The sequence below is a fragment of the Dermacentor albipictus genome, chromosome 6 (assembly GCF_038994185.2).
Source record: "Dermacentor albipictus isolate Rhodes 1998 colony chromosome 6, USDA_Dalb.pri_finalv2, whole genome shotgun sequence".
Taxonomy (NCBI): Eukaryota; Metazoa; Arthropoda; class Arachnida; order Ixodida; family Ixodidae; genus Dermacentor; species Dermacentor albipictus.
In genome coordinates, this window is record NC_091826.1 from 76,178,274 (window position 1) to 76,203,178 (window position 24,905).

Genomic DNA, 24,905 nt, shown 5'->3' on the forward strand with positions numbered 1-24,905 from the left:
ATACCTGGGGCTGTATTCTGTAAGAGCCCACCTAGTGGACTGTCCATTTCGGCCGCTGCTGATTGGCTAGGGCAGCTCGTCTCCTCCTCCCTCGTACAGCTGCATCCAATCAACAGCTGCCGAAATGGACAGTCCACTAGGTGGACTCTTACAGAATACCGCCCCTGGATGATCATCGTTGCATCGCACACGTTCCTGCGCGGCACTGACTACCCTGTTGCTCTCGGCACGCACTCCGCTGAAACCACCCCCAAGCTGCATGCTAGGCACTACGAATTTGTGCCATAAATCCATCCCGGCTAGAACATCACTGTTGTAGCAGAAGCAGTTGCATTCGCAAGCACGCATCTAAATAGACTTCCTTGGTTTCACAGGCTAGCTGCACAGCTGTCCCCTTGACAGCTGCCGGGACTATCTCGCTGATCATCCTCGCATCGTACACATTCCTACGCGGAATCGACTGCCCTGCTGGTCTCGCCACAGACTGCGCTGAAACCACCACCTAGCTCCATTCTACGCAGTCCGGATTGCTGGCATTAAAGACGTCCCGGTGAGAGCATCGCTGTTGTAACAGAAGAAGTTGCGCTCACAAGCACGCATCTAAGCAAGCTTCCTTGTTTGCACAGGCTGGCTGCTTCGGCAGTCCCCTTGATAGCTCCGGCGACTATCTGGCTGATCATCTTTGCATCGTGCAAGTGCCTGCGCAGCACTGACTACCCTGCTGATCTCGGCGCGCACTCCGCTGAAACAACCCCCCCCCACCCCAAGGTGCATTCTACACAGTCCGGATTCGCACCATAAAAGCCGTCCCGGCCAGAACATCACTGTTGTTGCAGCATCAGTTGCGTTCTCAGGCACGCATTTGGGTAAACTTGGTTTCACAGGATAGCTGCATCGACTGTCCCCTCGATAGCTGTGGTGAATACCTGGATGATCATCCTTGCATCGCACACGTTCCTGCGCGGCACTCACTTCCCTGCTGGGCTCGGCGCGCACTCCGCTGAAACCACCCTGAAGCTGCATACTAGGTACTACGAATTGGTGCCATAAAGCCATCCCAGCGAGAACATCACTGTTGTAGCAGAAGCAGTTGCATTCGCAAGCGCGCATCTAAATAAGCTTCCTTGGTTTCACAGGATAGCTGCATAGGCTGTCCCCTGCAACATTCGCGGTGCTGCATGGTCGCATTCTACGTTGTAATCTGCAGATAAGATTGCCCCGCTTGCCGCGATATCTTCCTTTCTTTTGCCACTCCCTGATTGGCTGCTTAGCGCTGAAAAAGCGCGGCGTCGAACGAATAAACGTCATTGTCTTCCTGGCGCTGCGTGGGTCCTCTGTTCCTTGGGCCGGCCGTCGTGCTGTTCTCGGCGTCCTGTTGTCGAATACTTAACAGCTGGTGACAGGCGGACTGCGGACAGCGGATGGATCGCCTTGGTGTCCGGTTTGGTGAGAGCACGACTGATTTCATTGGGAGCATTAGTGGCATTTACTTGGTAGTCGAGGATTTTTGACTTTGATAAATATTATTACGTGTACGAGTAGCGCTTGTTCTCAGCAGTCATGAGCCTCACATGGTTAACAAAACCCAACCTAGTGTTGCTAGCAGAAGAGTTAGGTATCCCTGTACGGAAGTCGATGCATAAACCTGCACTTATTGAAGCAATATTCAAATGCGGAGCGAAAGACGCCGAAGTCGAGGAATGTTGGAAGAAAATTTCCCAGCAGCTAAAAGAAAGAACGATAGAACTGAAGTTTGAAGAGATGCAGCTGCATAGCCTTGAATGAACTGACAGTTTCGACATGCGCAGATACATGCAACATTTCAGGGCTGGTAGCGACATCACTTTGTACCTTGTCAACTTTGAGAGGACGTGTACTAGTGCACCACTTGAAGAAGAGACCTGGTCGCAACGCTTGTTGACATTGCTTCCAAACGAACCAGCGGACGTAATTGCGAGAATGCCAGATGAAGATGCGCTTGACTAGGATAAAGGAAAGCTTCAGCTGAGGCCAAGGTACAGCTTATCTACAGAAGCCTTAAGGATGAAGTTTCGTAACACGAGGCGCAGTCAAGGAGAGTCATTCTTGGAATTCGCCTATAAATCCATGAGCTCATTGGAAGAATGGCTTAAAAGTGCCAACGCATAAGAGAACAAGCAAAGTCTGATCGAAGTGTTCGTGCTAGTGCAATCAGGACAGGTCAGGACAGGTCAAACGTAGATACGTTGCAAATGGTAGCCACTTTGGCTGACCAATACTGTTTCCGCAGAATGCAAACTTCAGACGGGCAAAAGAAACCATCGGGAGCATTCAAGAAGTTTCAGAAAGGAGAGAGAGAGAGAGAAAGCAAACAAGGGACATCGGGAACGTTCCCGCCCAAGTGCATGCGGTCAACTCGAGTGAAGCAAAACGTTCCAAGTTTGAAGAAAAGCGACCGTCAGTCTGTCACAAATGCGAACAACCAGGCCATATCGCCGTAGGGCGCCCGCAAGCAACTGTGTCCATTAACTTTGTGATGTTATTGGCGCTGGATCACTCCAGAAAAAGGGAGAAGCAGCACGCGAAAGCAAAAACAGGCATCAGACTTGTATTGACGTACACGACACAGATAACGGCACACACACGTGACAATGTCCCAAAATCCCTCATAGGCGATATGCACTATATCTATGCATCGGTGGATTATGATTGGCTTACAGTTCCGGCTGAAGCGTGTGTCGCCGTGTCTGAGACCTGGTTGAACCGATGCCGGCCAGCGGGGTTGGACAACAGTGTCGGCCGGCGGGTCGGACAGCCGTGTAGGACGGCCGGGACGGTCGGCTGGGTCGGACAGCCGGGTCGGACCGCCTCGCGGGCTCAGGTAGCCGGCCGCAGTCACCGGGTCGCGTCGACAGCTGGCGGGGTAGCCCTGTGGCCGCTCACCCGAACGCTCGAGCGCCCCGGTTCCGGACCGCCAGCCCTCCTGGACCAGTGCCCAGCGGAAGAGCGGGGCGAGGTAACCTCCCAGCGGGCGACAGTGTTGCTTCAGGTGTGGCGTAGTGGCGCGGTCGGCGATAGCTCCTATGGGCCAGACGCCCAGCGAGGAAGCTGTTTTCCGTCGACCGCCGAACCACGCGCACTGCTCACGCCACTGGCCACACTCTCTCGCGCCACGCTTCTCGAGGCGCCACGGTCGACGCTCCCAAATCGGCGTCGATGATGATGATGGTTCTCTCGCGTGTATTTGCAAAGAGTCGGTGTCCTCTTCGCCCCCGCACGGCGCACTGCCTTCCTATGTTTATGCTTTCCACTCCCGCGTACCATATATTATGACGAACTTGCTAACTGAAATAGCGATTTACTCTTGCCTTACACCTATAACATGACGGTGAATGGCATCAGTTGCAAGGTTCTACGTGACTCAGGAGCTACATTTGATATCGTCCAGCCGGCGTTTGTTAAGCCCGAAGGCTTTACCGGATCGTGTGTATGGGTGCGTCAGGCACTAGAGCCCGACGCGAAGTGCTTGCCGGTAGCCAAAGTTGAAATGACTGGCGCCTTCGGCAAATTTGACACAGAAGACGCTGTTTCAGACAAGCTGCCGCATAGAATCCCTTATATTTTTTTCTAACAGATCAATGAGGGCTTGCAAAACGCTGGAATGGAACTACATGCGATCCCTGTAAGGGTCGTCACAAGGTCCCACACAAGAGCGCAAGCTTGTAACGCTACTCGTGCCACCGACATTCCTTAGCAAAGTAATTCGTCACAAGCTGCCCCAATGAGCGAAGCCGTTCTAACCACAGCATCCGTTGATAACACCCCGGTCGCTTCCGCGCCCGGAGACGAAACACTCAGCCCAGTCAGTGATAGCTTTCAACTTCTTGCAAAAGTAGACAAAGCCTTCTCAAAACGGATCAAGCGAACAAGTCACTGCAAACATGCTGGGAAAGGTCAAAACAGAACCAAAATGGACCAGTATCGTTCACTGTAAGAGACGGCCTCTTGTACCGATCATTCAAAAACAAAACAAAAGAAAGGCCGCTCTTTCGGACAGCTGGTAGTTCCCCAGAAGTATCATGCTCCACTTCTCGATCTGGTTCATAGCAATAGCTGGGCTGGCCATTTAGGGATAAATAAAACTAAGAGCACATTATTGAACGACTACTACTGGCCAATGTGCTTCAAGGAATCTGAGCATTGGGTACGTTCTCGCAACGTTGCCCAAAGGACCGGACGGCCAAACGAAAAATTCAAGGCTCCTTTGGTCCGAGTGCCTTTGGCGAACCTTTTCGCAGATTGGTAGTCGACACTTTTGGTCCATTACCAGTAACATCGGCAAGCAACAAATACTTGCTTATACTCATTTGCCCTGCCACGAAGTTCCCGGAAGCAGTGGTGTTATCGGAATTGACTACGTGCTACTCGGCGTCCTTGTCAGAATCGGATTTCCCAGTGAAATCCAATGCGACCAAGTTTCTGTGTTTACAAGCGCGCTTACCACGACATTCTTGCAGAAATGTGGCATATCCAATCACCACAGCTCTGTCTACCGCCCGCAAAGCAATTCAGTTGAAAAACTTCACTCAGTAATGAAGCGCATTCTGCGTGCGCTCTGCTTCGAGAAGGGCACCGACTGGGACGCCGCTGTTCCCGCAATGCTTTTTGCTCTGCCCTCAGTCACTCACGAAGCAACTGGATTCACCCCGGCGGAACTTGTTTACGGTCGAGCGCTTCGCTCCCCGCTCACCTGGCTAAAAGAAAAGTGGGAAGACAAATTTGTAGACAAATCCGTTGTCGAGTACGTGCTGACCTTGTTGAAACGCCTTCGTGAATCGCAAGAATTGGAGCAGATAACCATGGCAGAAGCGCAGCAACGCGTGAAGGTGTATGACGACAGATCTGCACGTACTCGAGCCTTCAAGGAAGGCGACAAAGTGCTAATTTTGAAGTCGTCGAAGGCAAAGAAACTAGAAGTAGCAAGGGATGGCCCGGTCACAGTTAAGCAAGGGCTTTCAGACACCAATTACCTGGTAACGACGCCCGGTAAACGCAAAGACGTGACAATCTACCACTGCAATCTAATGAAGCCATTTATCGAACGTATGGAGACGCTGAGCATAGTCCTAAACGAACCAGAGAAAATAAATGTTTCAGTCCCTCAAATACCGACCCCTTGCTCTTCCCCGTCAACAGAAGAAATACTGGAATCTGTCGCTAAACGAGCTTCTTTAACAAACCAGAGAAGTAAGGAGTTAAAAGAGCTTGTACACAACTTCAGCGATTTGTTCAGTCTTTATCCCGGTAGGACAAACCTTGTGGAACACGACATTGAGTTGACATCTGACCAACCCTTCCGTACAGGATGCACAGATTTTCGCCCCGTCATGAGAAGCTGTTGAACAATTCCGTTCAGAACATGTTGACACGGGGTCTAATTGTGCCAGGGGAAAGCGAATAGGTGTCACCGAAGTTTATCGTAGAAAGTCCTGGCAAGGAACCCACACCTTGTATTGGCTGTCGTAAGTTGAATGCGGTAACGAAGACGTTTCCTATTCCTAATGTTGCAGCCTTGATCGAGCAAGTTTCTTCGGCACAGTACATTTCTACGTTAGATATGGTACGCAGCTTCTGGCAAGTGCCATTGACGGAGAACGCCAGTAAGCTCGCCGCTTTCATGACTCCGGCAGGCACATATCGCCCTCTGGTGCTCACTTTTGGCCTCAAGAATGCACCGTTCGCATTTTGAAAACTAATGAATCAAGTGCTCATAGGCACCGAGTCTTTTACTGCGCCCTACCTCGATGACATCGCTGTTTTCTCGAGTACATGGAAACAGCATTTGGACCATCTGCAGCAGGTATTCCTTCGCATCCGCGAAGGAGGCTTGACTCTCAAACTGAGCAAATGCTGTCTTGCAAACACTGAAGTTCCTTAATTAGGGCACGTTGTTGGCCAAGGGAATCAACGCCCTTCCTAATTAAATGTTGAGGCCATCACTAGCTTTCCTTTGCCAAAATCAAAGAATAACTTGCGTTCCCTTTTGGGTTTCGCTGACTATTACAGAAGCTACATTCCGAACTTCCCACATATCGCTCGTCCTTTTACAGATGCCCTGCGCAAGACCGAGCCTACTATTGCGCGTTGGAATACGGCGCGTAAGGACGCATTTGCTGCGATTAAAAATATTCTTGTCAGCGCACCGGTTCTCGCGCTACCGAATTGCTCTCTCCCTTTCTTAGTTCAGTGTGACGCCAGTGACCATGGAAGGGACGCTGTTGTAAGTCAGGAGAGCGACAAAGGCGAGGAGCACTCTGTTGTCTACGCAAGTCGAAAGCGAACGTCAAGCGAGCAAGCCTACAGCACAACAGAAAAAGAATGCGCTTGCTTACTGTGGGCTCTCGAAATGCTCTCATGTTACTTGAAAGGTTCTTCCTTTATTTTTGAAACCGATCATTCGCCATTAGTGTGGTACAACCAAATGTCAAACAAAAATGGTCGCTTGATGAGGTGGAGTCTAGCGCTTCAACACTTCGGTTTTCTAGTGCGGCAGAAGAAAGGCAAACGCCATGCCAATGCTGACTGCCTTAGCCGCATTCCCTAGCTTCTTTTTTCTTTATTTTTTTCGTGTGCGTGCCAGTAAATGCAAGTCATTTCAATCTCGTGTTCAGTTTTCGCGTGTTCTGCTCCCAGTGAATTCAACTGCCGGGCTTTCCTAAACTTAGGCGCGAGGTTACTTTTGACGTTATTACTGCGTTAGTTCCGCTCATCGAAATGCCCCTTCAGATCCTGTCGTCCCGGCTGACGGATGAACCCTACGTCAGAGGCCTGCGGCCCGCTCCCTGTCGCTACGTACTCGGCAGCCTTTCGACACTCGGCGAGCAGAGATGATTATGAGCGTCACCTCCTCCTGGACGTGTCAACCCCTTTTCACGCGCCTGTTGTTCGAGCCTGAAGACGCTTGGTGCCTTCTCCACCATTACTGTGATGTCCAGCTCAACTTGCCTGCCTATGCCACCGAGCACCTCAACGTCTTTTCCAAGCGCAAGGACAATAATATCTTGCAAACGCTTCAGTGCTGTGCATAGACAATCTTGTTGCCCACGTGTTCCCGCGTCCAGTTGCTCAAGAAGCGTCATCCCCTTGAACGCCTTCCGAAAAGGGCAGCATTGGCCGAGCTGTAACTTTCGCGGTGCTGGTCGCATTCAACGTTGTAATCGGCAGATAAGATTGCCCCGCTTACCGCCATATCTTCCTTTCTTTTGCCGCTCCTTGATTGGCTGCTTAGCGCTCAAAAAGCGCGTCGCCTAAGGAATAAACATGATTGCCTTCCTGGCGCTGCATGGGTCGTCTGTCACTTGGGCCGGTCGTCCTGCCGCCCTCGGCGTCTAGCCGTCAAATACGTAACACCCCTTGAAAGCTGCTGGGACTTTCTGGCTGATCATCCTCGCATCGTACACTTTCCTACACGACACTGACTATCCTGCTGGTCTCGCCCCACACTCCGCTGAAACCACCACCAAGCTGCATTCTATGCAGTCCGTATTTCTGCCATTAAAGACGTTCCGTCGAGAGCATCACTGTTGTAGCAGCAGCAGTTGCATTCTAAAGTGCGCATCTAAGCGAATTTGTTTCGTTTCACAGGCTAGCTGCGGTGACTTCCTGGCTGATCAAACTTGCACATGTGAAGGGGAGACACTGACTACCCCGCTAGTCTCGGCGCGCACTCCGCTGAAACCACACCCAAGATACATTCTATGCAGTTCGGGTTACTGCCATAAAAGCCATCCCGAAGAGAACATCAGTGTTGCATTCTCAAGCACGCATCTAAGCAAATTTCCTATGTCTCAGAGACTAGCTGCACCAGTTGTCCCCCTGACAGCCACCTGGCAGATCATCCTTCCATCGTACACATGCCTGCGCGGCACTGATTACCCTGCTGGTCTCGACGCGCAATCCACTGAAACCGCCGCCAAGCTGCATTCTACGCAGTCCGGATTCCTGCCATAATACCCGTCCCGGCTAGAACATCACTGTTGTTGCAGCATCAGTTGCATTCTCAAAGACGCATCTGAGCAAACTTCCTTCGTTTCACAATATAGCTGCATCGACTGTCCCCTTCATAGCTGCGGGGTATACATGGATGATCATCCTTGCATCGTACGCGTTCCTGCGCTGCACTGACTACCCTGCTGGTCTCGGCGCGAACTCTACTGAAACCACCCCCCAAACTGCATACTAGGCACTTTGGATTCTTCCCATAAAAGCCGTCACGGCGAGAACATCACTGTTGTAGCAGAAGCAGTTGCATTCGCAAGCACGCATCTAAATAAACTTCCTTGGTTACACAGGCTAGCTGCATAGGCTGTCCCCTTGATAGCTGCTGGGACTAACTGGCTGATGGTCCTCGACTCGTGCACTCTTCTACGCAGTACTGACTACCCTGCTGGTTTCGCCATACACTCCGCTGAAACTACCACCAACCTGCATTCTAAGCACTCCGGATTGCTGCCATTAAAGATGTCCCGGCAAGAGCATCACCGTTGTAGCAGAAGCAGTTGCGCTCTCAAGCATGCATCTAAGCGAATTTCCATGGTTTTACACGCTAGCTGCTTCGGCTGTCCCCTTGATGGTTGCGCTGGCTATCTGGCTGAAAATCCTTGCATCGTACACGTGCCCGCGCGAACTTCAATGACCTGCTGGTCTCGGCGCGCACTCCGCGAAAACATCTCCTAGCTCCATTTTACGCAGTCCGTATTCCTGCCATAAAATCTGTCGCCGCGAGAGCAACATTGTTGTAGCAGCATCAGTTGCATTCACAAGCACACATCTAAGCACACTTCCTTGGCTTCACACGCTAGCAGCATGGGCTGACCCCCTGAGAGCTGCGATGAATACCTCGCTGATCATCCTCGCATCGTATACGTGCCTGCGCGGCGCTGACTACCATGTTAGTCTCGGCGCGCACTCCACTGAAACCACCTACAATCTGCATTGTACACAGTCCGGATCCCTGCCATAAAATCCATCCCGGACAGAACATCATTGTTTGCGCAGCATCAGTTCCAATCTCAAGCGCGCATCTGAGCAAGATTCCTTGCTTTCACAGGATAGCTGCATTGACTGTCCTATTGACAGCTGCGCTGACATCCTGGATGACCATCCTTGCATCATACACTTTCATACGCGGCACTGACTACCCTACTGGTCTCGGCAAACACTCCGCTGAAACCATCACCAAGCTGCATTCTACGCAGTCCGGATTCGTGCCATAAAAGCCTTGCCGGTGAGAAAATAACTGTTGTAGCAGAAACAGTTGCATTCGAAAGCACGCATCTAAATAAACTTCCTTGGCTTCACAGGCTAGCTGCATCGGCTGTCCCCTTGATAGCTGGGGTGACTATATGGCTGATCATCCTCGCTACGTACACGTTCCTGCGCGGCGGTGACTTCCCTGCAGGTCTTGGCGCGCACTCCGCTGAAACCACCCCCTAGCTGCATTCTAAGCAGTCCGCATTCGTGCCATAAAAGCCGTCCCGGCGAGAACGTCACAGTTGTAGCAGAAGCAGTTGCATTCGCAAGCACACATCTAAATAAACTTCCTTGGATTCACACGCTAGCTGCATAGGCTGTCCCCTTGAGAGCTGCGGTGACTACCTGGATGATCATTCTTTCATCGTACACGTTCCTGCGCGGCAGCGACCACCCTGCTGGTCTCGGCGCTCACTCCGCTGAAACCACATTCAAGCTGCATTCTACACAGTCCAGATTCCTGCCATAAAAGCAGTCCCGGAAACCACATTCAAGCTACATTCTACACAGTGCAGATTCCTGCCATAAAAGCAGTCCCGGACAGAACATCACTGTTGTTGCAGCATCAGTTCGAATCTCAAGCAAGCATCTGAGCAAGCTTCCTTGGTTTCACAGGATAGCTACATCGACTGTCCCCTTGATAGCTGCATTGACTATCTGGCTGAACATCTTTGCATCGTACAAGTGCCTGCGTGGCAATGACTACCCTGCTGGTCTCGGCACGCACTCCGCTGAAATTACCCCCAAGCTTCATTCTAGGCATGCCGGATTCGTGCCATAAAGGCCGTCGCGGCGAGAACATCACTGTTTTAGCAGAAGCAGTTGCATTATAAAACACGCATCTAATCGGTCTTCCTTCGTTTCACAGGCTAGCTGCATAGGCTGTCCCCTTGATAGCTGCTGGGACTATCTGGCTGACCATCCTCGCATCGTACACTTTCCTACGCGGCATTGTCTACCCTGCTGTTCTCGCCACACACTCCGCTGAAACCACCACCAAGCTGCATTCTACGCAGTCTAGATTCCCGCCTTAGAAGCCATCCCGGGGAGAGCATCGTTCCTATTGCAGCATCAGTTGCATTCACAAGCACACATCTAAGCAAACTTCCTTGGTTTCACACGCTAGCTGCATCGGCTGTCCCCTTGAGAGCTGCTGCGACGACCTGGCTGATTATCCTCGCATCGTACACGTGCCTGCGCGGGGATGACTTTCCAGCTGGTCTCAGCGCGCATTCCGGGGAAACCATGCCCTAGCTGCATTCTAGACAGTCCGGATTCCTGCAATAAAAGCCGTCCCGGGGAGAACCTAACTTTTGTTGCACCATCAGTTCCATTCTCAAGCACGCATCTGAGTGAACTTCCTCGGTTTCACAGGATAACTGCATCCACGGTCCCCTTGATAGCTGCGTGGACTAGCAGGATGATCATCCTCGCATCGTACACGTGGTGGCGCGGCGCTGACTACGCTGCTATTCTCGGTGCGCACTCCCCTGAACCCACCTCCAAGCTGCATTCTACGCAGTCCGGATTCATGCCATAAAAGCCGTCCCGGCGAGCAAATCACTGTTGTAGCAGAAGCAGTTGCGCTCTCAAGCACGCGTCTAAGCAAACTTAGTTGGTTTCATAGGCTAGCTACTTCAGCAGTCCCCTTAATAGCTGCGCTGCATATCTGGCCGATAACCTTTGCATTGTACACGGGCATGCGCGGAACTAACTACACTGGTGTTTATGACGCGCACTCCGCTGAAACCAACCACAAGCTGCATTCTAAGCTGTCTGGATTCCCGCCATAAAAGCTATCCTGTCGAGAGCATCATTGTTGTAGCAGCAGCAGTTGCATTCTAAAGCACGCATCTAAGCAAACTTCAATGGTTTCCCACGCTAGCTACACCGACTATCCCCTTGATAGCTGCGCTGACTACCTGGCTGGTCATCCTCGCATCCTACATGTGCCTGCGCGGCACTGACCACCCTGCTGGTCTCGGCGCCCACTCCGGAGAAACCACGCCCTAGCTGGATTCTAGGCCGTCCGGATTCCTGCCATAAAGGCCGTCCCGGCCAGAACATCACTGTTCTGGCACCATAAGTTCCATTTTCAAGCACGCATCTAAGCAAACTTCCGCGGTTTCACAGGAAAGCTGTATCGACTGTCCCCTTGATACCTGCATGTTCTAGCTGGATGATCATCCTCGCATCGGACATGTGCCTGCGCGGCGCTGACTACCCTGCTAGTCTCGGCGCGCACTCCCCTGATACCGCCTTTAAGCTGTATTCCACGCAGTCCGGATTCGGGCAATAAAAGCAGTCCCGGCGAGAGAATCACTGTTGTAGCAGTAGCACTTGCATTCGCAAGCACGCATGTAAATAAGCGTCCTTGGTTTCACAGGCTAGCTGCATCAGCTGTTCCTGTGATAGCTGCGGCAACTATTTGGCTGATCATCTTTACATTGTGGCACTGACTTAGCCTGCTGGTCTCGGCCAGCACACCGCTGAAACCACCCCGTAGCTGCATTTTGCGCAGTCCGGATTCCTGGCATAAAAGCCATCCTGGCGAGAGCATCAATGTTGTAGCAGCATCAGTTGCATTCACAAGTACACATCTAAGCAGACTTCTTTGGTTTCAAACGCTAGCTGCATCGCCTGTCCCCTTGAGAGCTGCGGTGACTACCTGGCTGATGATCCTCGCATCGTACATGTGCCTGCGTGAAACAGTTTCCAGCTGGTCTCGGTGCGCACTCCGCTGAAACCACCATCAAGCCGCAATCTACACTGTCCGGATTCCTGCCATAAAAGCCGTCCCGGCGAGAGCATCACTGTTCTACCAGAAGTTGTACTCTCAAGCCGGCATCTAAGCAAACTTTCTTGGTTTCACAGGCTAGCTACTTCGGCTGTCCCCTTTATAGCGTCGGTGACTACCTGGCTGATCAAACTTGCACACGTACCTGGAAGGCACTGACTACCCCGCTGGTCTCGGCGCGCACTCCACTGAAAGCACACCCAAGCTGCATTCTACGCAGTCGGGATTCCTGCCATAAAAGCCGTCCCGGCGCGAATATCAGTGCTGTACCAGAAGCAGCTGCATTCTCAAGCACGCAGCTAAGCAAACTTCCTTAGTTTCACAGGCTACCCGCATCAACTGTCCCCTTGATAGCCGCCTGGCGTTTCATGCTTGCATCGTACACGTGCCTGCGTGGCACTGTTTACCCTAGTTGTCCCGACGCGCACTCGGCTGAAACCACCCCCAAGCTACTTTCTACGAAGTCCGGATTCCTGCCATAATAGCCGCCTCGGAGAAAACATCACTGTCATAGCAGCATCAATTGCATTCTGAAGCACGCATCTGAGCAAACATCCTTGGTTTCACAGGATAGCTGCATCAGCTGTCCCCTTGATACCTTTGTTGACTACCTGGATGATCATCCTTGCACCGTACACGTTCCTGCGCTGCACTGACTATCCTGCTGGTCTCGGCGCGCAATCCGCTGGGCACCCTCAAGCTGCATTCTACGCAGTTCAGATTCCTGCCATAAAAGATGCCCCGGCAAGAGCATCACTGTTGTAGCAGAAGCAGTTGCGCTCTGAAGCAGGCATCTAAGCAAACTTCCTTGGTTTCACTGACTATCTTCGGCTTTCACCTTGGTAGCTGCGGTGACTACCTGGCTGATAAAACTTCCACACGTGCCTGGAAGGCACTGAATTACCTGCTTGTCTCGACGCGCACTCCGTTGAAACCATCCCCTAGCTGCATTTTACGCAGTCCGGCTTCCTGCCATTAAAGCCGTCCCGGCGAGGTCACCACTATAGTAGCAGCAGCAGTTGCATTCTCAAGCACGGTAACGATTGTTTAGAGCTTTTTAGAGAGATTGACCTAGAAAATACAGTTTGCATTGAATGGGAAGGGATGATGAGCGAGGAGAAAGTTCATATCAACAAGGGACTGAGGCATCGGTGCCCTTTATCCCCGCTGCTGTTTATGATTTACGTGGTGAGAATGGAGGGGGCGCTAGAAGGAAATAATATCGGGTTTAATATCTCATACAAACAGGCGGGTGCAGTAGTAGAATAGCAACTCCCAGGTTTATTTTATGCACACTAGATTGCGTTGCTAGCTAACAAACAAAGTGATTAGCAACGTCTGTCTAATATCTGTGGACAGGAAGGCAACAACTTAGCTTTGAAATTTAGTGTTAGAAAATCAGGTGTTATGGTATTGACTGAAAATAGTAAACAGACAGTGAAAATACAGGGCCAGGAACTACCTCGGGTAACAGAATATAAGTGCCTTGGCATATGGATAAACGAAGGCAAAAGATATGTGGAAACACAGGAAAAAACCATAAGAGTAAAGCGAAAGAGAAATCCAGACATAATGAAGCACAGATCACTATGGGGATACAAGAAGTACGAGGTCCTCCGAGGAATGTGGAAAGCTGTAATGATTCCAGGACTTACTTTTGGAAATGCGGTAATTTGCTGTAAATCAGGGGTACAATCATGACTCAACGGGAACCAGAGGTCAGTGGATTGCCTCGCATTGGGCCCTCACGGGAAGAGTACAAATCAAGCTGTGCAGGGTGATATGGGCTGGACTAAGTTTGAAGTGAGGGAAGCTTGCAGCAAAATTGGGTATGAAGAACGGCTGAGGAATATGGAAGAATGTAAATGGGCTGGAAGAGTGTTCAGGTATCTGTACGGGAAAAACACTGATTCACAGTGGAGGGAAAGAACTAGGAAGCTTACCAGTGTTACATACGGGGCCTTTTCCAGAGCCTCCTTCGAGTTCACCAGACCACATCGAATCGCGTCGCACCTAATTAAGGAGCGCAGAAGCACATCTACCACGTTCTCGATGCGCAGCACGTCCAAACAAGTTGGCATTGCCCATCACGTGCGCCTTTATGTGGAGCTATTGTCCCACTGTTTGACTCTTCCTGAACATGAAACGAGAGTCTGGCACGGTTACAAGTAACCTGGGGCCTGAGGAAAGACACTTTGCGGCTCTGAAAAGTCGCTCGAGAACAATCCGCCTGCCCCCGCTGAGCACTTGCAAGCCGCGAGGCAATGACGATTGTAATGCACCGTGAAGCCGCGGGAGCAATCCCCCCGTGCACCTTTGTGGCGGCAGTTGCAGACCAGGAATGCAATACAGCAGACAAGTAATCCTTTGGACAATTGGAGCCCAAGGAGCGACCCTCTGAGCCAATTGTGACGTACACTCGCACGGGCGCCTACCATTGGCCGAAAATGAAGACACCTGAGCGGGCTCGCCGATTGGCCGAAAATGACACCACCTGAGCGGGCTCGAAGATTGGCCGAACGAGACGTGACTTCGAGACACCGAAGGGGTTAAAAGGCAGAGACCGGGAGCACCAAAAGAGCATTCCTTCATTCATATCATTCGGGGTTTTCGCCACGGACCGTAGAGTCCAATTTGCTGCCGGTCAATAATGACTTTACGACTGTTAATTTATTTGCACTCTCACAGTAAATAATGTAAATAAACCTTCAGTTTTCCTTTCAAAGTCCTCCACAACCTCGGCCAACTCCCGCACTCAACGGCAAGCTCCAATTTCTGGAGACAGCAATTGGGATTGTCCTCCAGATCCAACACCAGCAAGTATGCGGCCCGTAGGGTCGGCAACACAGCAACAAAGAAGGTAAGCGGAAAGCCAGAGGCTGAAATAATCTTCTGAGTGGCGGCAATGGAAAATAAGCCTGCCATGAGTATCTACTTAAGAAGAAAAAACGAAATCAGGAAAGAAATCACTTATGATAACTCAAAGGGAGGCTCATTACTTTTCGAAGCCAGATCGGGATGCCTTAGAACACCCCCCTATAAAGCAAGATATAAGAAGGAAGAAGCATGTGCTTGCAGCAGTAAATCTAGGGAAACTGCGGAGCATGTTTTATTAGAATGTGAAGAAGTTTACCCGGTGCTCGATTTCGGCACCACTGGACTCCTTGAAGCCCTCGGGTTCAGCGGGAGCAGTGGTAAAGCAAACATGTCCGCAATAGGAATTAGTGAGAGGCGATCGGAGGTTTGGTGAAAGAAAAGTAGGGAAACGACAAAAGACGGAGACCTACAAAAGCACAGTTCGCAATACGGGATCAGAAAATTTGGGTCTGGTAGTTCTTAGTGTTTTTTATTTCATTGTTTAACCTAGGTAAGACATTAGGCAGTATAATAGCAAGAGCTTGGTGGCGTAACCCACCTCCCCGTTCCAAAGGGGACGCTCATAACATCCATCCATCCATCCATGAGAGCGCCGCATTCGGGGAAAAATTCAACTAGCGGGTGGTACGCCCCTCCCACCTCCCGTTCGCACCGCCTTAATCGCCTCTTGCACTGCGCGGCTGTGGGCACGTTTCGTACCACGCGCGGTGTGTACCTGCGTGTGTACGCATGGACGTTTTCTTCACAGGAACATGTCGTCTGTTTCACACATAAGGGAAAACGCGGAGTGCATCGCATCGCGATGCGGCGGGCGCTTGAGTCAGGTGGTGGCAGCAGCTCGCGCAGGCGCGGGTACTCGAGGGCAGGGTCTTGAACGGCGTCGTCTGACATGGCGGCGCGCGCTGGCCGCTACTGTCAGGGACAGGGCACTGATTTTATCGTTACTGAGTGAAATGAGCCGGCATTCTTTACTAAGCGTTGTGCGAAGCCCACTGATACGCCTCCAAAGTAAGTTCATCGCTGAAAAGTGCAGGGCAGTCATAGACGACGTACTGATACCGTACGTTCTTGACGGCCCGTTCCTGGAAGGCGTCTATATATTCTAACAGGATAGGCCGCCGATCCACACTGCTCGTGTTGTGCAAGAGCTGCTGGAAGAGCGTGCCGTCACTCTATTGAAGTAGCCGCCTCAATCCCCGGGCGCCAACATCATTTAAAATGTCAGGGGCTCCGTTGAAAGTATTGCTGACGCACCATCCCCTCTATCAGTCGCCCGAGGAAAGGCTTCGATCCACCATCGTCAGCGACTGAGACGTGCTGCGAATGAACACATCGCTGATCGAGTCACTCTACACTTTATTGCCTTCCATGTTGAGCGCTGTCATCGCTGCCGCTGGGGGCATGACGAGATACCAACTGAAGTTCGGAGCGTGACGTGTCCAATTCCCCGCCGACGGGCAGGATCTGTCTGGTGTTGTGAATGATTGTCGAGAAAACTCACTTCCAGCTCAATGTCTTAAACTAAAGCATTCCTTCATTCGTATCCGTTTGTTTCATCGATTCGACCACCATAGTTAGCATTGTTGAGTGTTTTTTTTCCTTTCGAGTCAAATAAAGACTTAGCATCTTGCGCGCACATCTTGGTGCGTCTTGTTGCTGCTTATTACGGTAGCACACGCAGTGAAGAAATATACGTGCAAGCACTCAGTATCCCGACTTTTCGAAAGAACAAACGAAGCATGCTGTAAAAAGAAGTTTCTGGAACTCCATTATCGCCAATAAAGACTCAGAGTTCGGCGTCGCGCAACGTTTAGTAAAGAATATCAGCTCAGTTCCCACAGTAACGACGAAATCGGTGACCCTGACAGTGGCACCCTTCCCGACAATGCGGCCAGCGCGCGCCGCCGTAGCGGATGACGCAAATCACGACTCCGCCCCTCGAGCGTGTGCGCCTGCTCGAGCTACTGCCGCCGCACGACTCCGTTCCTTGCCTATTCGCGATGCAACACGTTACGAGTTTCAATCTCAGTGGGAACAGACTGTACGCGGCTTCTATTTGCCTTTAAGAAGATCGGTATGCTTGACAATAATTTTATGGCTGCAGTGCGGCGTAAGGGTAGAGTAATGCCTCTTAAACGCCTGCGGGCACGGGAGAGCAGCGACGATGTTGTTGCTCAAAATCCCCTTCTGCTTTCATATGCAGTTCATCGCCTTATTCTTCGGATGGCTATCCGCGCCTGCGCTTGGACCAACTGCCCCTGCATCGACGCCGTTGCCGTTATCATCACCGCTCTTGATACCTTCGGCGACAGCGAGCGATTATGTCCAGTACGAGCTTTGCCCTGGTGCCACCTCCCCATCATGGTCAAGCACGGCATCAGCATTGCCACCGACAGCATTTTACCGCCAGGATTTAAAGGACTTGCATCGGCTTTCCGCCTTCAGTGGGCACGGGAGAGCAGCGACGATGTTGTTGCTCAAAATCCCCTTCTGCTTTCATATGCAGGTTGGTGCAGCCCCATGTCTTTATTGTAAACGTTCAAGCAACCGATGTCTCTTGCTCTTCCCGTGCCCAAGTGTTGTTTGTGATACCTTGAATGACTGTATATTTGTCGTTAAACTTCTGATGCTAAGCGGTGACATAGAACAAAACCCTGGTCCTCCCCAGCCTGACCCTAGCAAAGCGCACAAGGAACTGCTTGACGCCATTACTGCCTTGTCGACAAAATTTGACAAGCGTCATGCGGAAGTAATGGAATCCTTGGCCGAGTTAAAGGAAAACCAAGGGGCACTTACGCAAAAAGTTTCAGATCTTACAGAAAGATTGGTAACTTTAGAATCTGTTGTTGAATCTATTGAAAATGCGTCGGCGCCAACTGAAATTAACCGCCTTGTTCATGAAACTGTTAGGACTAAAGGTGCCGTACTCAACTCAAGGCTCGACGAATTGGAAGATCGGTCTCGAAGGGACAATTTATTATTTTATAGCATAGCTGACAATGCTAACGAGACGTGGGCACAGTCCGAAGACTGTATTAAAGATCTACTGTCGCGTCATCTAAGCTTGAACATTACTGATAATATGATCGACAGAGCGCACAGGCTGGGTTCCTTTTGTGCAACTAAAGACACGCCCAGTTATCGTCAAATTTGCGTCCTTTAAAACCAAAGAGCTTGTTCTTTCTCAGAAAGCGAAGCTGAAAACAGCTGGCATCTCTGTAGGCGAAGACTTCTGCAGATCAACACGCTTGTCACGAAAAAAATTAATTGAATATGGGAAATCTAGCGGTCAACCTTTTTCACTGCGCTTTAACAAACTTATCATCAACAAAAAGCGCTACATCTACTGCGCATCCACAGATAACGTTTGTGAAGTTGACTCCCCTCGTGAGTCACATGGTAATCGCAACCCACCCTTAAACAATACTGGCAATTCGTCTGCGTAGCTATCTTCCCGCCATGCAAATGATGTGTCTCTTCTTTTTACCAATGTACGTAGTGTGCTCAACAAGCGAGCAGCGCTCTCGGCTCATATTGATTCATGTTCCGCTGATATTGTTATTCTATCTGAAACATGGCTTTCTGCAAAAGTTCAAAGCAGTGAAATCTTTGACTGTGAAAAGAAATACGCTATTTATCGATATGACCGCGATGTTCGTATCGGTGGGGGTGTCTTGATCGCTGTCAATGAAGAGCTCCCTTCCTCAAGTGTCCCAGTCGTGTCAGCTTTAGAAGTGGTGTGCGTGCGCATTACCATTGACAATAGGGATTGCATTTTTTGCGTGTGTTACAGACCCCCAACTGCACCCCGTTCTTTCTGTGACGAACTTCATGACGTCTTAAATAATATAGTTACGCGATACCCCACGTTGCCTCTTTTTCTGTTAGGAGATTTCAACCTTCCAAATATATCATGGCACAGTGGTAACGCCACTATCACAAAAAATTCTTCGGAATGCGCACAGTTTCTTGGTGTTTGTTCGGATTTCAACCTCTCACAACTTGTTGATGAACCTACTCGTACTACTGCAGTTTCCGCTAATATCCTTGATCTCGTTTTCACGACTACACCTGATCTGGTTTCGAAACTTACATATATCCCTGGTTTAAGTGACCACTTGATTATTCATTTCACTTTGCGTGCCCATGTTTCTACTAAAAAGAGCTTTAAGGTTGTTCGCGATTACAAGCACGCCGATACGGCTTCTATCACGGCAGAAATGGAATCATTCACAGCCGCTTACATCCTCGGTTTTGACGAACGCTCAGTTGAGGATAACTGGCAACTTTTCAAAAATAAACTACTATCTTTAATTGACAGTTATATACCTCAACGAAAGATACTCTCAAACACTAGATCACCATGGTTTAACAACTCTCTTAAACGCCTGCGCAACAAAAAGAAACGGTTATTCCGCCGGGCTAAGCAATCAAACCTCCCCGCTCATTGGTCAACGTACCGTCAAGTGGAAACTGAGTACATCCAAATGTCTAGTAACGCTAAAACTACCTTCTTGAATGTTACACTGCCCTCCTTTCTTCAAACGAGTCCGCGCAAGTTTTGGAGTGTTGTTAATGGCACTAAAACAAACATTGTACTCTTAACTTACCCTGACGGCACCAGTGTTCCATCTGATCAATGTTGCAGCGTTTTGAATGAGGCGTTTGTCTCTTTCCTTAATGCCAATATCATCGTCGATTTACCGAGTGCACCAAGTTCAAACTTCCCTGTGATGGATCCCATAATAATTGACTGGGTTGGCATTAGCCGGCTAATCAATAATCTGCAGATTTCGTCTGCCAGTGGGCCTGTTAATATTAATTCAAAAATATTGAAATGCACTGAGGTGTTTTCATCTGTTATTCTTTCTAAAATTTTTACGCAGTCGTTGCAGTATTCTTCGCTCCCGCGTGACTGGAAGAAAGGAAAGGTGGTTCCAGTCCCAAAATCAGGCAATGCGCATGCTCCCGAGAACTACCGTCCCATTTCATTGACAAGCATCTCATGCAAACTTTTGGAACACATCATTTACTCTCATCTCGTTGAATTTTTGGAAACCAATTCATTTTTTCATTCCTGTCAACATGGCTTCAGAAAAATGTACTCGTGCGAAACCCAACTAACTTGCTTTACTAATGATCTTTTTGCTGCATCTGACAATAACTTTGACGTTGACTGTATTTTCTTGGACTATGCTAAGGCCTTTGATACCGTAACACATGATCTACTAAACCTTAAACTCGATCAGCTTAACATTGATCCTTTAGTATTAGCCTGGATTAAGGACTTCCTTTCCAATCGAACTCAGTACGTAACTGCCAATAACGCTTCCTCTGCTTTTTCATCAGTTACATCAGGGGTCCCGCAGGGATCCGTCCTCGGGCCTCTGCTCTTTCTAATTTATATTAACGATCTCCACGATTGCGTGAAATCGTCTTCAATTAACCTATTTGCTGATGACTGCGTAATATATCATAGGATTAGTGACCCCGCCGATTCCACTAAACTACAAGAAGACCTTGACAATTTATCTAAATGGTGCAATGCGTGGAACATGAAACTAAACGTAAATAAATGTAAATATATGCGCATATCACGCCGCTCTAACAATACTGACACACGCATGCACTTTCTGAATAGCGCTCCTCTCAGTCAAGTTAATTTTTACAAGTATCTCGGCCTTTACATCACTCACGATCTATCATGGCACAAGCATGTTGAATTTATAACTTCTAACGCTAATCGCACACTAGGCTACCTACGCAGAAACTTTTACGCGGTTCCTTCATCTTTAAAACTGACGCTTTACAAAACACTCGTTCGATCAAAATTAGAGTATGCCTCGGCCATCTGGGATCCCCCTCAAATATCACTAACCCTCTCCCTCGAAGCCATTCAGAACCGCGCGTGCCGCTTTATTCTATCTAATTGCTCTCGTCATGCTAGCGTAACACTCATGAAGCAAACCCTTAACATACCGGAGCTTTCAGTACGTCGTGCATACAGTCGCCTCTGCCTTTTCCACAAGATTTACCACAACCCGGTATTAAAAGCAAAACTTCTTACTCGTCCTTCCTACTTTTCATCCCGCAGCGATCACCTTTATAAAGTTTTCGTGCCATCTTGTCGCACGAACGCGTACTATTACTCTTTTTTACCTCGCACCTGCAATGACTGGAACCACCTCCCCGCATCGGTCGCTACTATTATAGACTCATCGGGGTTCAAGACTGCTGTTCTCCAAGCCATCTAACAAATGTTTTATTCATTCATCTGCATTTTTTCTATGTATATGTACCACTCCTTTCTGTAGCGCCTACGGGCCTTGAAAGTATTTAAAATAAATAAATAAATAAATAAATAATGTTTCGTTCGTTCTCCGTCCTCGCTTCACCGTTGGAACTTGAAGCTTCTCGGACGATGATCGGCAGTTGTTGATCAAACGCAGGCAGGAAACGATGAGATCAGATGTACAAGAAATATTTATACGCAAACTTTTCTATATACATGGCAGGTAAAGCAAATACATTACAAATTTGAACAATTGAGAAACAAAGTCTCACTCTTCGACAGTCTCAATGACTGTTAGAGCCCAGACTCATTTTAACGTACATAGTACGGAGGCTCACTGATCTATCAGCAATCCTGATTTCAGCCAAGTCTGAAGGACAGCATGTCGTCCCGATTTTATAGCCCAAATATACAAAGAAAAAAAGGCGGTAGGGCCGTTGGCCCGTCCCACAGGTTCAGTTGCCAATCAGAGTCAACCGATTGTTAAGCCACAACCCACCGGGATGGGCTTACTCTCAAAAATAAACATATTGGAAAACAAAGCTGTTTTCCTTCTTCGCCAAAACTCCGTTGCCCTCTCATTTTTCCGTAGTTAGTGACTGGCTCAGCAAAACACGCCAGGCCCGAACAAGTTATCGCTAGACCGTTTCAAATCCCAACGGCGTCTAGGCCGCAAATGTCTCGGAAGCAGGGGCATCGACACCACCAAGTGCCGCTGTAGTCAAAGTGTGGCCGTGTGGGAGACGGATGGCCCTCCTTGTCCTTCAAACTTATTGTCTACAAGACAAAGTTCTCCGAGTGCGTGTTTCCAAGACACCGTCGTCCGAATGCACTCTTTACGTGTGCACCGCATTCCTACAGCGTTCACGGTAAGCTGGCCTTCGACACCACACAGGCAGTTGCACCCAACAACAAGGCTGGCGATTGCGTTCCGGACGCGTAGCAGATTAGGTCCATGCTCACTGCATGCGGCACGGGGTCAGAGTTGCTAAGTCCTTAACCTCGGCGGCGCCTCCAATTAGTCAGGCACTCGGGCGCCAGACCCACAATACCTTGTACAGCGGTCCGTTTCAAGGCTGGTCTGTGTGACCGTCGGCGGACTGCCAACACCATGCGCACAATACCGACTTCCCAGAATCGTCACTCGCCCGCCTGGCGCCTGCCGCGACGCGTCACCCAACCCCGCGCGTTGCCTGTGACCCCACATAACACAGCAACTGTCACTCCGCTGACATGGGGGGAAGTGAACCCCCTCTCTATACACAAAGCACAAGGCCGATTCGTGACACTTAAGAAGATGAACAATCAGAGCGACCTTACAGGTAGCGTCTGCTTAGCCATGTAGGTGACACTGCGCAGGTAACTGGAAACGACATCGTATGTACCGCCGCAAAAATCGTGGGCACATACGATGCCTGTTAGTTAAAATCATTTTTGCAGTTTCCCGCAATATGTTTGCTACAAATCCGTCTTGTCCCTGATGGCGACAACGGACTTCCATCGAGACTGTGCAGAAATAAACAAAACATATCGCCGCATAGCACAACTACGACATGCGCACACAACTTTAACTAGTACGTCCCCTACAGTATAGAATAGAGGCAGCAATGTAAATAGCTTGGCAATGTTTTAACAGTGCTCAAGAGACGGAAGTTAAAAGTATTATTTATCATTCTTGCTTCAGCAATGCCGGCGTGACCAAGACGCGGGCTTGTATCGTCCAGTAACTCGATCTATCGGTGCAGCGGTGATGCAGGAATGAACTCCGGTCATGCTCAATGCGTCGCACACATATTCAATTTCTCTGCACGCGTGAACTTAGGTCACTGCTAGCGCATACAACAGAAATAATTTCCATTGTTTGCCAGCGCACGCACAAAGGAAACACGAGAGAAGAGACATGACAAGCGCTGGTCGAAGAACTCAAAATTTTTATATGAACAAAAGGATTATATACGGAGTAATTGTGAAATTCATGTGGGTGGTTAAATATAAAAACCGTCATACACTCACGAGTGATCAATAAAGGAGCTCGCTTCGTTTGTTAGCGGTTTACTTGTTTCGGCGCACCGCAGCAATCCATGTCTGTCTTCTGCTTTTTCGTACCATTTTCTTGTGAATCGGCAGAATTTGACTGGTGGCGTCAACCCTTTTGTGACAGTTAACAACACAATATTAATTTACCGTCATCAGAAGAGGCGCCGTCGCAAACAAGACAAATTTCGCACGCCGCTCGAACTGAACGCGGGCTCGATAGCGAAGAGAAGCGGCGGCGGAAACCTACACCCGTTGGATGTGAAATCATTCCGCCAGGGGAGAAAGGAGCGCTGGCGTGTAGCATGAAACTTGGCGTGCAGACCTCTATAATTCTGTGCCACAGGAATACTGAGGCAGAACACGCGGATCGCAGGGCGTGATCACGCGCTGGAACATGGTAGAAATGGGCATAGTTTTGGCACATGCGCACGTGACCGCACAACCGTGGGAACAAGCAAAGGAAGCGGAAGTACATCTCTCTTGCTTCGATGCGAAGTAAAACAAAACAAAAAACAAGAAAAACACGCACAGATTCCGTTCGTGCGTTTTAATATTTATCTAATCATTGTCAATTCAAACAACACATCGCACATATAATATACGTTGTCTTGAATAATTCTCGAAGTCACGTGTCACCACGAGCGACATCAGACTGCGGAGACGATTACGTAGGCGCAGGAGCCCGACCACGTCACTGTCCCTCCCCTAGCGTATTCGCCGCGAGTGTAGAAGGCATCGGCGTTAGGATTGAAATTTCAGGTCTTTCAGCGGCGCCTAGCGATATAATTCTTTGCAAACACGATTGTTAGCACGCATTGTATGCTCTGCGTCTGTCAGCTGAAAATGGATAGACATGGTGAGGGGCCCTTTAAGAGTGATGTATCGTCTTCCGGTTCGGCTATAACTACAGTATGCACCAGCATAACTACAAAACAGCGCTAGAAACGCAGACAAAGGAAACAACGTGACGGCTTCTTTCCTCTGTCTGCGTTTCTGGCGCTATTCTAATATGTTAACATTAGCTCAACCAACTGTCCCTGCTTTTTGCTATGCAGACGCAAACATTTATCTTCTTTGCGCAAACATGTGACCTTTATTAACAGTCACGGTGTGTGCAACTTGTTGATTATTTTGCCTATCTGTTTTTACTCGATGATGAGCAGCGGCATTTGTGAATTTCCAGCGTTAATCAGAAAATATTTTCACTATGTGATTACCTGGCGTTAAGCATAAAAATGGCCACGAGCGTGCGACCTAATAAAACCCCTGAAAATGGAAGCTCCAATCATTACAAAATATTTTTGTCTGCCACAGTCATCGCTCCCATGCATATGAAGTGTAGTAAACCAGAAATCACTATGCGATGTCTTTGTTAGCTTCCGGCATGAGGTCGATGGAATCGCTCAAACAGCGACCACTGCGGTTAGCAATGCAGCATGATACATATAAGCTTTGTTCTTGGGCGCTGTAATTTTTTACCTGTAAAGCAGTTATATCCATAAGGGGTCACAATAAAATGTATCTGATGGTATTTCTACGGGCACATTTTTGTAAGAACGGGTGAGCGCGTCGCAGGATGAGATGAGCAAGACTGAGCAAAATAAAATCGGT

General features: G+C 49.4%; 1 protein-coding gene and 1 long non-coding RNA gene across 2 annotated transcripts in view; one reads left to right on the top strand and one right to left on the bottom strand.

The window, feature by feature from the left end:
• Positions 1–24,905, bottom strand: part of LOC139061211 (calcium-activated chloride channel regulator 1-like) — a 495,141-nt gene that overhangs the window by 450,032 nt on the left and 20,204 nt on the right. The window lies entirely within an intron of this gene.
• LOC135897125 (uncharacterized) lies at positions 1,319–7,316 on the top strand. Its single transcript, XR_010562920.1, has 2 exons — positions 1,319–1,446; positions 6,766–7,316. It is a non-coding gene; the product is annotated as an uncharacterized lncRNA (long non-coding RNA).